Source organism: Giraffa tippelskirchi, chromosome 5 (genome assembly GCF_054371585.1).
Source record: "Giraffa tippelskirchi isolate mGirTip1 chromosome 5, T2T-mGirTip1v1.2.pri, whole genome shotgun sequence".
NCBI lineage: Eukaryota > Metazoa > Chordata > Mammalia > Artiodactyla > Giraffidae > Giraffa > Giraffa tippelskirchi.
The window spans coordinates 6,389,324-6,401,481 of record NC_137279.1 but is presented as its reverse complement, the minus strand read 5'-3'; the positions used below and the strand labels follow the sequence as shown (position 1 = coordinate 6,401,481).

Sequence of the window (12,158 nt, the reverse complement as noted above, 5' to 3'; positions counted from 1 at the left end):
CTCATGTCCAAGTCTCAGCTTTGTCTTACCTGCCAAACTCTGCCTTGCTGCTCACTCCCTCCTTGGACTATTGTAACACTCTACAAATTAGATGTCTCAGTCTCTTTTTCTGATTTCTTTTCTTCTCCTTTGCCTCTTAAAGTTGAAATACCCAAGGCCTCAATTCTTGGCGTCATCTCTTTTCTGTTGACACTCATTTCCTTTTGTTCTCTCATCTAGTATGCTGACTTTAAATAACATCCATCCAGTGACAGTTACCAAATTTATTGTCTTCTTCTGCCTAGAACTTTAGACTAGACTATCCGAATGCCTACTTCCCATCTTCAACTGGATGTCTAATTGAACCTCAAGTTTAACAGATCCCAAACCAAACTTCTGATTTTTATTCCAAATCAGCTCCACTCATGCCTTTTATTTCCTCTGTTAATGACCTTTCCATGTTGCTCAAGACAGAAGTCTTAGAGCAACATGGCTTACCTCTTTCTCTTATTCCTTGTTCAGTCTGTAAGCAAATCCTATTGGCAGCACCTTCAGAAAGTGTCCGTGATCCAGCTGTTTCCCCTTCCGCTCTACTAGCACCTTGATAGAAATAGAAAAAAAAAATAGACCTTATTTCAGATTTCCAAAAACTGAAAGGAAAATAGATTTTAGTCAATTATGTAGATGTTTCCATTAACCAATGTTTTGGGTTCTCTAATGATTTGATCTATGATCTCTTATCTCAGACCACAGGCACACCTCACCTGCAATTCTGAGACAACCTTCACAGCGGTCTTTTCAGTTTTATTGCTTCTCCATAGCCTCCCACACAGGCCACTCTCAGCAGATAGCCAGAGTGAGTCTTTAACAATAAAAATCAGTGCCTTTTATTTCTTTGCTCAGAACTTATCAACATAAGTTATCAACTTATCAACGTATCAACATTTTGCTCAGAGTAAAACCCCGAGCTCTACAATGGCTTGAAAGGACCCTCGTGACCAGACTCTCCTGGTTCACTCTTGACTTTCTGCCTTCTGCAACTCTTCTCCTCCCTCCTTTCTCTGTGTCTGTACAGACTCCATGCCAGTTTTTAAATAGGGTAGACACATGCCTACTTCAGGACGTTTGTTCCTGGTTGTTCCCTCTGCCAGAGGGAACAGTTGTCCACATGGTCCACATCCTCACTTTCCTTCAAGCCTTTCACCAAATGCCATCATCTCAATGAGGCTTTTTTACACAACTGTGTTTATTTGTACTTCCCAGTTCCTTCAAGTCCTACAACCCTCCTCTATTGCTTCCATAGATTTCATCACTTTCTAATACACTATATTGTCTTCTTTATTTCTTACATTTGAGGTTTGATGTCTTTCTCTTCACAATACAAAGCAGCTTCCATTAAGGCTTTGCTGTCTGCTTTATTCATTGATATATTTGTAACGGCTATACACCTCCTGATACAAAATCAGAATTCAAATTCCTATTAGGAATAGGAATTCATAACAAGTACTTATCTGCTAATGAATTACTATATGAAAGCATCCTGCTCACTTCGGATTTCCATCTTCTCCCATCCTCCTTCTGACTAGAAAATTCTTTTAGAAATAGAAAAAAAAATAGACCTTATTTCAGATTTCCAAAAACTGAAGGGAAAATAGATTTTAGCCACTTATATAGATGTTTCCATTAACCAATGTTTTGGGTTCTCTAATGATTTGATCTATGATCTCTTAGCTCACTCTTGGTGCCAGGCAAGCACACTTTAATGAGAGTGGTACCCATGTGCATTAAATGAAGATGTGTCTAAAAACGATAATTTGGACATTCTGAGTAAATGGTGTGTTTTCTTCAAGAAGTCCTACTATCATATGGTTAATGAAAAGTTCTGTTAGCAAACCTTAATTGCTAGCTGTCTTTATTTTTGTATGACCTGTCTTCCCATTGTGAACATAAACTGTTGTTCAGTCGCCAAGTCATGTCCAACTCTTTTGTGACCCCATGAACTGTAGCCCACCTCTGTTCGTGAAATTTACCAGGCAAGAATACTGGAATGAGTTGCTATTTCTTTCCCCAGGGGATATACACAACCCAGAGATCGAATTCATGTCTTCTGCTTGGCAGGTGGATTCTTTACCACCGAGCCACCAAGGAAGCCCTGAACATAAACTACTTATATTTTAACATATTACTTAGCATATTTTTTTACCAAGCCCATCAAAATTTTTGTGCATAATAGACTGTGAATCAATAGAAAAAAATATATTCTTTGACTTGTGACAAGGAAGTTGAATTCTGTATAAGGACAGGACAGATGAAACTACATCTCCAATAAATGAAGAGTATACACGGAAGGAACTGAGTTTACCACCTGGCTTTGCTAAAACTACTCAACCCTATAACAATGATGCCTATATTTCAAGCCCAACCTTTTGGAGCAAGAACTTGCATTTTCACTGCTGTAAGGAGAGGAAACAACAAGGTTTTTCTGTTCATTTTTCATCTGGTAGCTCTAAGGAAAAGAAGGGGCTGAGGTTCTGAATTAGGCTCCTGATGCATGGCTATTTAATCTATTCCTGATTCTGCATTTACTTTGCTCTGTCTGTAAAGGATGCAGAATTTGCCATAATGAATGACCCAAGCAATTTCAGCTAATGGCCAGAATTGAAACCTTTGATAATCCCAGGTGAATAATGTTGTCTCAACAGACTGAAGGAGTCTTTTACCTGTCTGACACAATGATAGATGTAATTAGTTAACAGGGATAGTCAGAGGTTTTAGTGGAGGCATTAGCAGAGATTGCTCAGGTCATTCTTAATTATGCAAATTCTAGTCTTCTTCAGGCAGAATACAAAAAATTAAAAAAGAGTAAACACAGCTGGATGAAAAGATTTCAGGGAAGCCAGGAGCTAGGAAGCTCATTAGAGATGTGATTATGAATCCCTCAGGCTAGGTGGGAGGGGAAGAAATAGCCACAGACACAGGCTCACACTGTGGGCAGCCCCCCGCTTTTAGCCAAGCCAAGCAGCTGGGAAGCCTGCTAGAAATGCTTATCCTAAGACATATGGCGCCTTGAGCAGGCATGACTGAAGATGAGAATATTCCTATGGTTTTAATCCTTTTCTGAGAAGCAAGCTTGTTGTCTGGGGAGGACAAGCAAATAAATGGCTTTGATAAACAAAAGCAGGAGCCAGAGAATGATGAGTTGGGATCCCTAGGTTCCATTCCATAGGATTGAAGGAAGATGAGGGGCACAGAAAGAAGGATTCTCCTCCAGGTCTAAGTTTGCAGCCACCTTGAGTGAGCTGTTGTGATCCCTTCTCTGACATTCCAGCTTGAGATCCTACATGCCTCCACTCAGCCTTCTAGCAAACAGTCAGAGCCAGTGTCAGATCTGAGAGAAGGTGCATAATTCAACCTGGCATCAAAAACAAAGGACTCTTTGCATCAGACGTGTTTATTTTTCTTGTAAGGCTTTGACTTGTCAATGGTTGTCACCCGTGGTTGAGTGAAATCTTGGCATGAAATCAATTTGATGTCCAACGTCAAGCAGCCTTGTTTAATGTCTCTAGATAAGGCAAGAGGGGCCTTGTATCCTTGAAGAGGGACAGATGAATGACCTGGGGTCAATCACTCAGGCTTGACAAGGATCCAGCTGGTCCTCAGAAGCAGTCAAGAGAAGTGGACATTTAGGCAGGGGCTCTTGCCAGTTGGTTTGCAAAAGCTTTGGGAGACAACCCTGGGAATTACCGATTTGCTTGGGACACTGGGGTGGCTAATTCTAGGGCATGACTTTTCAGCCGCTCTCCTATGGTTTTGTTCTCTTTCTGTAGCATAAAGGAGGCAAACCAATGAAATATTTTACATTTAGGGAACTCACAACCAAGAAGTAGTACAGCATGAACATATAAATTTAAAAGGCAAAAATGTATGTATGATAGGTCACTGTAGGTGCAGTAGGGAATGGAGGAGAGTGAAAAGAACATTTGTATTAAAGTTATACTGCCCTGGGTTTAAGTCCCATCTCTATTCTTCTTTGCTAGCTGTGTCGCCTGGCAGAAGTCACTTAAATCCTTTGAGACCAGGCTTCCTCATCTGTAAAATGGAGATTATAGTGCCTATTTGAGGATTAAATGAGTTAGAGTTTAGTACACATAAATCTTAAGTCACATTTTTATGGCGAGAAAAATTTTGGAGTAACATCATAGAAAAGACAAATTTTTCATAACCCTTATTGGTTCTTTAAGAGAAAGAACACAGAGCTCAATATATTTTATACTGAAACTAATGTACCATTGATTATATTACTTTGCATTGAAATAAATTTGGAAGTTCCACTTTTCTGTTAAGTCTTAAATGGAGACTAGCAATTAAGACTGTGGTTAAAAAGAAAACGGAAATCATCCTAGAAAAGGGGACAATTTAGAAGAATCACCCCATTTTCACCAGTATCTTCTTTCCCAATAGACATCCTCATGGAAAAACTATCCAAATTGGACTCCGGGGGTTAATTTAGCAAATCCTTATATGGTGCTTACTGTGTGTCAGGCATCTGTTCATGTAGAACTTTACAAATACTCAGTTATCTAATAATCATAACAAGCCGCAACTGTAGGTAGGTGGGTATTATTATTATTTCCATTTTGCAGGTGAGAGATCTGAGGAACTAACAGATTAAGAGAATCGAAAAGATCAGAGAGCAAGTAAGAGGTGGCTGAGACAGGTTGAATGCATCAGGAGTCTGGCTCCAGAGCACATCACCTTAGCCAGTGAGCTGTGCTGTCTTCTTCACATCAGCCCTTCTCTGAGATACAGAATTTGCTGTTTCTATGATTCCTAGGTATCAATCTACACATGAGGCACGGAAGTCAACAAGGTACATTAGATGTTCCATTGACCGGGATGAATATAAAAGTATTAGTTAGATTTTCACCCTGCACATGTGAGGGAGGTCAGGAATTGCCTAACATGCAGAGTAGCACAGTGATAATTCACTGTTCCCTGAAGAATTCCTGAGATAACCACATAGTATGTGCTAGTCTACATGATAATGTAGGATAATATGATCTTAAAATCTAAATCTTTTTATTGGTCTATTTACTCCGGACTAGAAGAGACTTGAGAAGGTAAGATTCTAGTTGATGTTCTCATTCTTGAACATCCGTCTCCAACTAGGTTTGGGCTACTCAATAACTGCAAGTTTACCAGAAATGCCAGTCCATCATCAATCCCAAGGTGGATCAAGCGTTCTATTTTTTTTAACTTTAACAATAGCTTTATTGATATATGCTCTTAAAGTATACAATTCAGTGTTTTTTAATATTTTCACAGTGATGCAACCATCATGATTGTCAAATTTCAGGACATTTTCCCGCTTCAAAATAAACCCATTAGTTGTATCTCTCTAATCCTCACTATTTCCAGACTGTGACAACCACTAATCTGCTTTCTCTCTCTGTAGTTGCCTGTTCTGGATGTTTCACACAATATGTGACCTGGTATGACTGACTCCTTTCAGTTAGCATTATGTTTTCAAGGTTCTTCCACCTTGTAGTATGTATCAGTACTTCATTCTTTTTTAAGACTGAATAATATTCCATTGTAAGGATATGCCACCTTTTGTTTATTCATTTAGTAATTGATCACACTCTGGATGTTCTTTCCTTTTCTGTTTTTTGGAATCATGTGTGGAGGATTGGTATTAATTCTGTAAACTCTTAGTATAATTCACAGTAAAGTCAAGCTTATGAATTCTTTAGACCATTGATGTTTGAGGAGTGGATCAGCAGCATCTGCCGTCACCTACAAGATTGTTATAAATGCAAGCTATTAAGCTTCACTTCAGATCTACTGAGTGATAATCTCAGGGAGTAGGTCAGGCTGTGTTTTAACAATTTCTACAGGTGATTTAACTTATTTAACTTATATGCAGAGTACATCTTGCAAAATGCTGGGCTGGATGAAGCACAAGCTGGAATCAAGATTTCTGGGAAAATTTCAATAACCTCAGATATTCAGATGACACCACCCTTATGGCAGGAGGCAAAGAAGAACTAAAGAGCCCCCTCATGAGAGTGAAAGAGGAGAGTGAAAAAGCTGGCTTAAAACTCAACATTCAAAAAACTAAGATCCTGGCATCCATTCTCATCACTTCATGGCAAATACATGAAGAAACAATGGAAACAGTGACAGACTTTATTTTCTTGGTCTTCAAAATCACTGCAGATGGTAACTGTGGCCATGAAATTAAAAGACACTTGCTCCTTGGAAGAAAAGCTATGACCAACCTAGACAGCATATTAAAAAGCAGAGACATTACTTTGCCAACAAAGTTCCATCTAGTCAAAGCTATGGTTTTGCCAGTAGACACATATGGATGTGAGAGTTAGACTGTAAAGAAAACTGAGCACTGAAGAATTGATGTTTTTGAACTGTGGTGTTGGAGAAAACTCTTGAGAGTCCCTTGGAGTTCAAGGACATCAAAGGAGTCAATCCTAAAGGAAACCAGTTCTGAATATTCATTGCAAGGACTGATGCTGAAGCTGAAACTCCAATACTTTGGCCACCTGATGCAAAGAACTGACTCATTGGAAAAGACACTGATGCTGGGAAAGATTGAAGGCAGGAGAAGGGGACGACAGAGGATGAGATGGTTAGATGGCATCACTGACTTGATGGACATGAGTTTGAGCAAGCTCTGGGAGTTGGTGATGGATAGGGAAGCCTGGCATGCTTCAGTCCAGTGGGTCACAAAGAGTCAGACATGACTGAGTGACTGAACTGAACTGAACATGTGATTGCAGTGGATAATAAACTTTGAGAAGCACTACTTTAGACAACTTTGAATGGTATTTTTTTCTATCAAACTTTTGGTATCTTCTCCCTCTCTCATTCCTTTAGGTCAAGTACCTTTTAAAAATCTGTTTAACTTTCAAGTGTAACTGTCCTAATATACCTGAATACCATTTTTTTGATAAACACCACCCATTTCTTTGGCAAAGTATAGGGACAGGTAATATGATATGTAACAGGCTGGAAATCTTTGTTTTGTTTCATGATGCATCTTAAATTCAAATAGTACCTGGCCATGATATCTACCAAATATTTATTGAATGAGCAAATAAATATGATTGGCCAATTAGATCACTATGTTTCATTGTACTGGTTAACACCTTTGGTTGAGAATAGCAGAGACCCACTAAACTAGCTTAAATAAAAATATTACATTTATCATATGGATACACAGATATCTAGTAGAATCAAGGGACTTTATTCAGAGAATGAAGCCCTGGGTAAACACTGCAAAGTTTCTCCCTCTGGCTCTCATTTCTTCCCTTTTCCCAGCATGTGTGAGTCTTTCTTCACAAGTTTCCACAGAATTGACCAAGTTTTCATATCTTCAGAGAGCAACAATGTTCTCAATAATATCAAGAGTACTAGATGTTACAACTCATCTTTGAAGAATTAAGATTAACCAGACGTGCTTAGTCTCAATTCCAAATTCCTCAAGGTAAAGATTCTGGTTTGCACAGCTTAAGTTAGTACGCTCCCCCAGAACATCTTTGGGCGTGGTCAAGGGTTTGTGTTTCAGTGTTTGTACATGGCTGCTTTATCTGTTGTAACCACGTGCATAGGGGAAGGGAGCATTGATTTAGAAGCATTGAATAAAATCTCAGGTGATAGATAAAATGATAGATGTCTCATACTTTATCAGTCAATATCTTGATGAATCAAACTGTTTTAGAAACCTCCTCCATGCTGTTCTGTCTCAGGCAATGCAAAGCTATAGGATTTAACCTTCGTGTTAAGGAGAGGTAGAGTTTAGACAGAGGTCAAGACCTGGGCACAAGAAAACTTAATCTACAGTCTAAGTAGCTCATGTCGAATGTCAGTGAGTGAAATAAACAATAGGTGTTTTAAGACCTGTATCATCCACACTAAAAGCAAGGGTCATAGGCATTCACTTATCACGTGCGTGTGTTAGTCACTCAGTTGTGTCTGACTCTTCGCGCCCCCATGGGCTGTAGCCAACCAGGCTTCTCTGTCCATGGAATTCTCCAGGCAAGAATACTGAAGCGGTTTGCCATTCCCTTCTCCAGGGGATCTTCCCAACCCAGGGATCGAACCTGCATCTCTCCTGCATTGTGGGCAGATTCTTTACTGTCTGAGCCACCAGGGAATCTCCATTCATTATTATACTTCCTCTCCAAATGTCTAGGATAAAGATGTTGCCTGTTCTATAACCAGGGGCCGGCTCTCTTTAGTAAAATCCTCAGCATTCCTATATTTCAGGTCTTGCTATCAGGAACCACTATGCAGCTTCTGGATAATGAGTGTTTGTATTTTATGAATATCGTGATTCTTAATTCAACAGACCAATCAAAATTTTAAAACGCCTTTGGCAATTCCACAGAACCTCCTGGTTTGTGTTATGCACATTAACTCTATTTCTGATTTTATTTTATTTTCCTTTTCTTGTTTGCTACATGGCTGAATTCCCAAAGTTATTTATGTCTTTACACTGCAGTACTAGTGTATATTTTCATAAACTATATATTTCTGTAAGTTTCCCCAAGTCCTTTTTTAGAACAGGATATAACAAACCTGAAAAAACTACATTTTTGTTTTGTGGAGTTCATAAGAGAGATGATTCAGTGTAGGTAGGCAGGACCAGAGAAAAAGTTATACCACATTTTGCCTTGGTCCCCTTCGGATCTTTGTTGTCTATATTTGGACAGCATGGGAAATGACAAATTAATTGGGATTACGTTACTGGAAAGCCCTTCGCTTATATAATTTTCATTCTTTTCAACTAAAAACTATTCCTTATATTACTCAATATAAATATTACTTAATAACCTGGGTAGTTGTCCCAATATGTAGATCCTTTTCATGGCATAAATATAACAGTTTGTGAGGACAGCCATTCTGCCAAAATGTTTAAGAAGGTTGCCTAGGAAATAATAGAATTTGAGAACTGTGAGGAATGCTTTTTTGTTTTGACATTTTTCTATGGAGAGTTAGCTCAGCTGTACAGAGCATCTGTGTCTTGTTAGCTCAGTTAATTAGAGCATGGTGCCGATGACACCAAGGTCATGGGCTTAACCTTCTAGTGGATTCTTTGACTTTGTTTCTGGGCCTTAGCTCGTGACTCTGTACCAAGATGCCTGCCTCAAACATGTGCACCCTGTAGTCTACGGGAACCACTGGAGATATACTCTGTAAGAGCTGGTGCTCAGTAGCATCTCTGGGCCAATGTCTCCCAAGGAATACCACTTGGGAGTTTACAGGATGCCAGTTATCACTTATTTGCCTTCTGTGGATCAGTTCGGCCCATTCACATCTCTTTCTTTCCAGTCCTACTGTAGAGAAGTAACTCAAAGCACAGACCGTCTTTGCAATGAGTCAGTTAAATCAACTTGCCTTCTTTGCATGCAGAGAGGACAATGATTCCATTAAAGTGAGACACCCAGAATGTAGCTGGTTTTTTCATTTGGATATGTGTACTCTGGGATCATCAATCAATTCTCATTCGATTCCACAAAGCCCCTTTACTGAAAAACATCCAGACCTCTCCAACCAATATGACTCGTGGGACACTTCTGATTAATACCAATCAGGTTAATGGCTTAGCTACAGTTAACGGTGTCCATTCTGTAGCTGCAACAACAAGAATTAATAACAAAACACCCACTCATTTTTGCAAATCAGAGAGAAGATGCTAAGGGCCTGACAAGCTCTAATCTTTATGATTTAATGGAATCGTGTTAGAGCACCGAGACTGGGAAAATGAAAAAAAAATTCTGTCACATCCCTGGCTTTAAAGATCTGAGCTCTTTCTAATACTCTGTCAACAACTCACTGTCACTGGGGCTTTACAGGACAGGACAGCCGTGGTGACAAACCGTCTAGAAAAAAGATACGAGAGCAAGTGATTCATTAGCGCACATAACACACAGGAGGCTTAATCTCTACAGAGGAGGACAGAAATTTTAACAGGCATCTTATCATAATGAGCTGGAAAGTGCGTCTTAAAGGCATGGGGAAGATTCATTTTGTCTCTGCTGGTGACCTTTACCGATTCAATGTCACAGACACTCCAAGTGCTGAAATATTTAGTGATGGGCAGCCCGTGGGATAAAACACTGGGGATTTTGTAGTCAACTGCAAACCACCACATGTCAAGCAGTAGCATGACTTGAAGCGAGCTCTCAGAATCCCTGAAAACTTGGCAGTAGGGTTGGTCATGAGTCCACCTGGTTTGCTTCAGGGGAGGTTAGGACTGAGGTGGTAAGTGCTGGTAGGAAAAAAGGGAAGCCCTTCTTGGAAAAGGGGCCAATTCTAAGCCCTGGTATATAGGGCATGGGCAGTGGTGGAGAATGGAAGTTGGGGAGGAGACTGGCAATGTCAGGCTCTTTATTAGCTGCTGTCACAACCTAAACTCCCAGTGAAAATGGTTTAGACGTGGGGAAATGTTAAGTCAATGTATGGGAACACTGTGGCTCGACTTGGAGAAAAATCCCAGCTTTCAGTTGGCAAGAAAAGAAACAATGATGAACAAGAACTAAGCAGTCAGATGTAAGATTTCTGGTCAAAGAATTTGGGGTTCTAAAAATAAACTAGAGTACTGAAATTCATTTTTATGGAAGAAGCCAGTACAATTGGAAGTGAGCAAACACCATTATGCAGAGCTATCTGGAGCAGATACCAGGCACCCTGGGTGCAAGATCCATGGCAATAAGACTCATCTGAGATCCAACCCTGTGGTGGAGTCGAGTTCCCCAAGAAGCCTCTGCTTTGGTCATCGATGGTAGGGTCAGAACCTGTGGGGGCATAAACCAAGGATGCAAACTCTAGGTATAGAACTGAAGGCGGCAGTCCTGCATGGCATTTGTGAGAGCTGCCTGGAGAGCTCTCTGGGCTGATTTTATTTATTTTCCTGAATGTAGGTGTCTAGACCTTTCATGTAGAGTATAGCCTTAACTCACTTCAGTAGGTGCCACACAACAGTGAATGTCAGTGTGAGACCGAAGTGCACACTCAGTTAAACCTCTTTGTTGTCTTGGCCATCTTCCTTTAATTCTGAACTATCTTTTCTTGGGCTCAGGAAATGACAGGCTCAGAGTTAAATGGGTGTTGCTGTGTCTCAAGGGACCATTTAAGAAAAGATTTTGAAAGCCTGGATCTGTGCAAGGAACCCTCTTATGAAGAGCAGAAGGTTAAGGATCAGCGGCTGATATATGGCTGTTTTTACTACAATTTCAGCAGGAAGTTCCTCTACACCCAGTTCTCAAGTGACAAATGGTAGGCACAAGCTGGACAGCCAGCCTTAAGACAGAAGCTGATATACCATGTTCGAACAAAATCTAGCCAGTTCCCTTGATGAGCTGTTACAAATGGAGGTCCGTTTGGTGTATTATCCATTTGGCAGAATTTGGATACATCAAACATGTCTCCACCCTTCCCCCACTCTCCATAATACAATTACACCACAGCAACAGTTTAGGTAAATATATTAGTTCCAGAAGGCAGAGCAGGTAGATTAAAATCATCTACTGTTACCTATTCGAGCATTCAGAAATCCATGTGTCTTATAACAACAGATTACTCTTAATATTAACAACAAATTACCAATAACCACTAGCTTCATGTAGCTATTTACATTTAAAATTAAATTAAATTAAGGATTTAGTTCTTCTGCCACACTAACCACATTTCAGGGGCTCGATGGCCACAATAGCTAGTAGTTCCCATAACGGACAGAAGAAAAATAGCACATGTCCATTATCATAGATTTCCTAAAGGAAATTAGTCTTGAGTTCTCATTGGAAGGGCTGATGCTGAAGCTGAAATTTCAATACTTTGGCCACGTGATGCGAAGAACTGATTCACTGGAGAAGACCTTGATGCTGGGAAAGATTGAAGTCAGGAGGAGAAGGAGGCGACAGAGGATGAGATGGTTGGATGGCATCACTGACTCAATGGACATGAGTTTGAGCAAGATCCAGGAGTTGGTGATGGACAGGGAGGCCTGGCGTGCTTCAGTCCATAGGGTCACAAAGAGTCGGACACGACTGAGCGAATGAACTGAACTGATTATCATAGACTATGTTATTGGGCAGAATTGAATCAACCCGTCATTCATCTTTGTACTCCAGCCCCTAGAACCCAGAGAGAGTTTGTGG

General features: G+C 40.1%; 1 long non-coding RNA gene across 1 annotated transcript; it reads right to left on the bottom strand.

Moving 5' to 3' along the window:
- Positions 1-864: 864 nt before the first annotated feature.
- Positions 865-8,915, bottom strand: LOC145505333 (uncharacterized). Its single transcript, XR_014052940.1, has 2 exons — positions 8,833-8,915; positions 865-4,091 (listed from the first exon to the last, which is right to left on the bottom strand). It is a non-coding gene; the product is annotated as an uncharacterized LOC145505333 (long non-coding RNA).
- Positions 8,916-12,158: the final 3,243 nt, after the last annotated feature.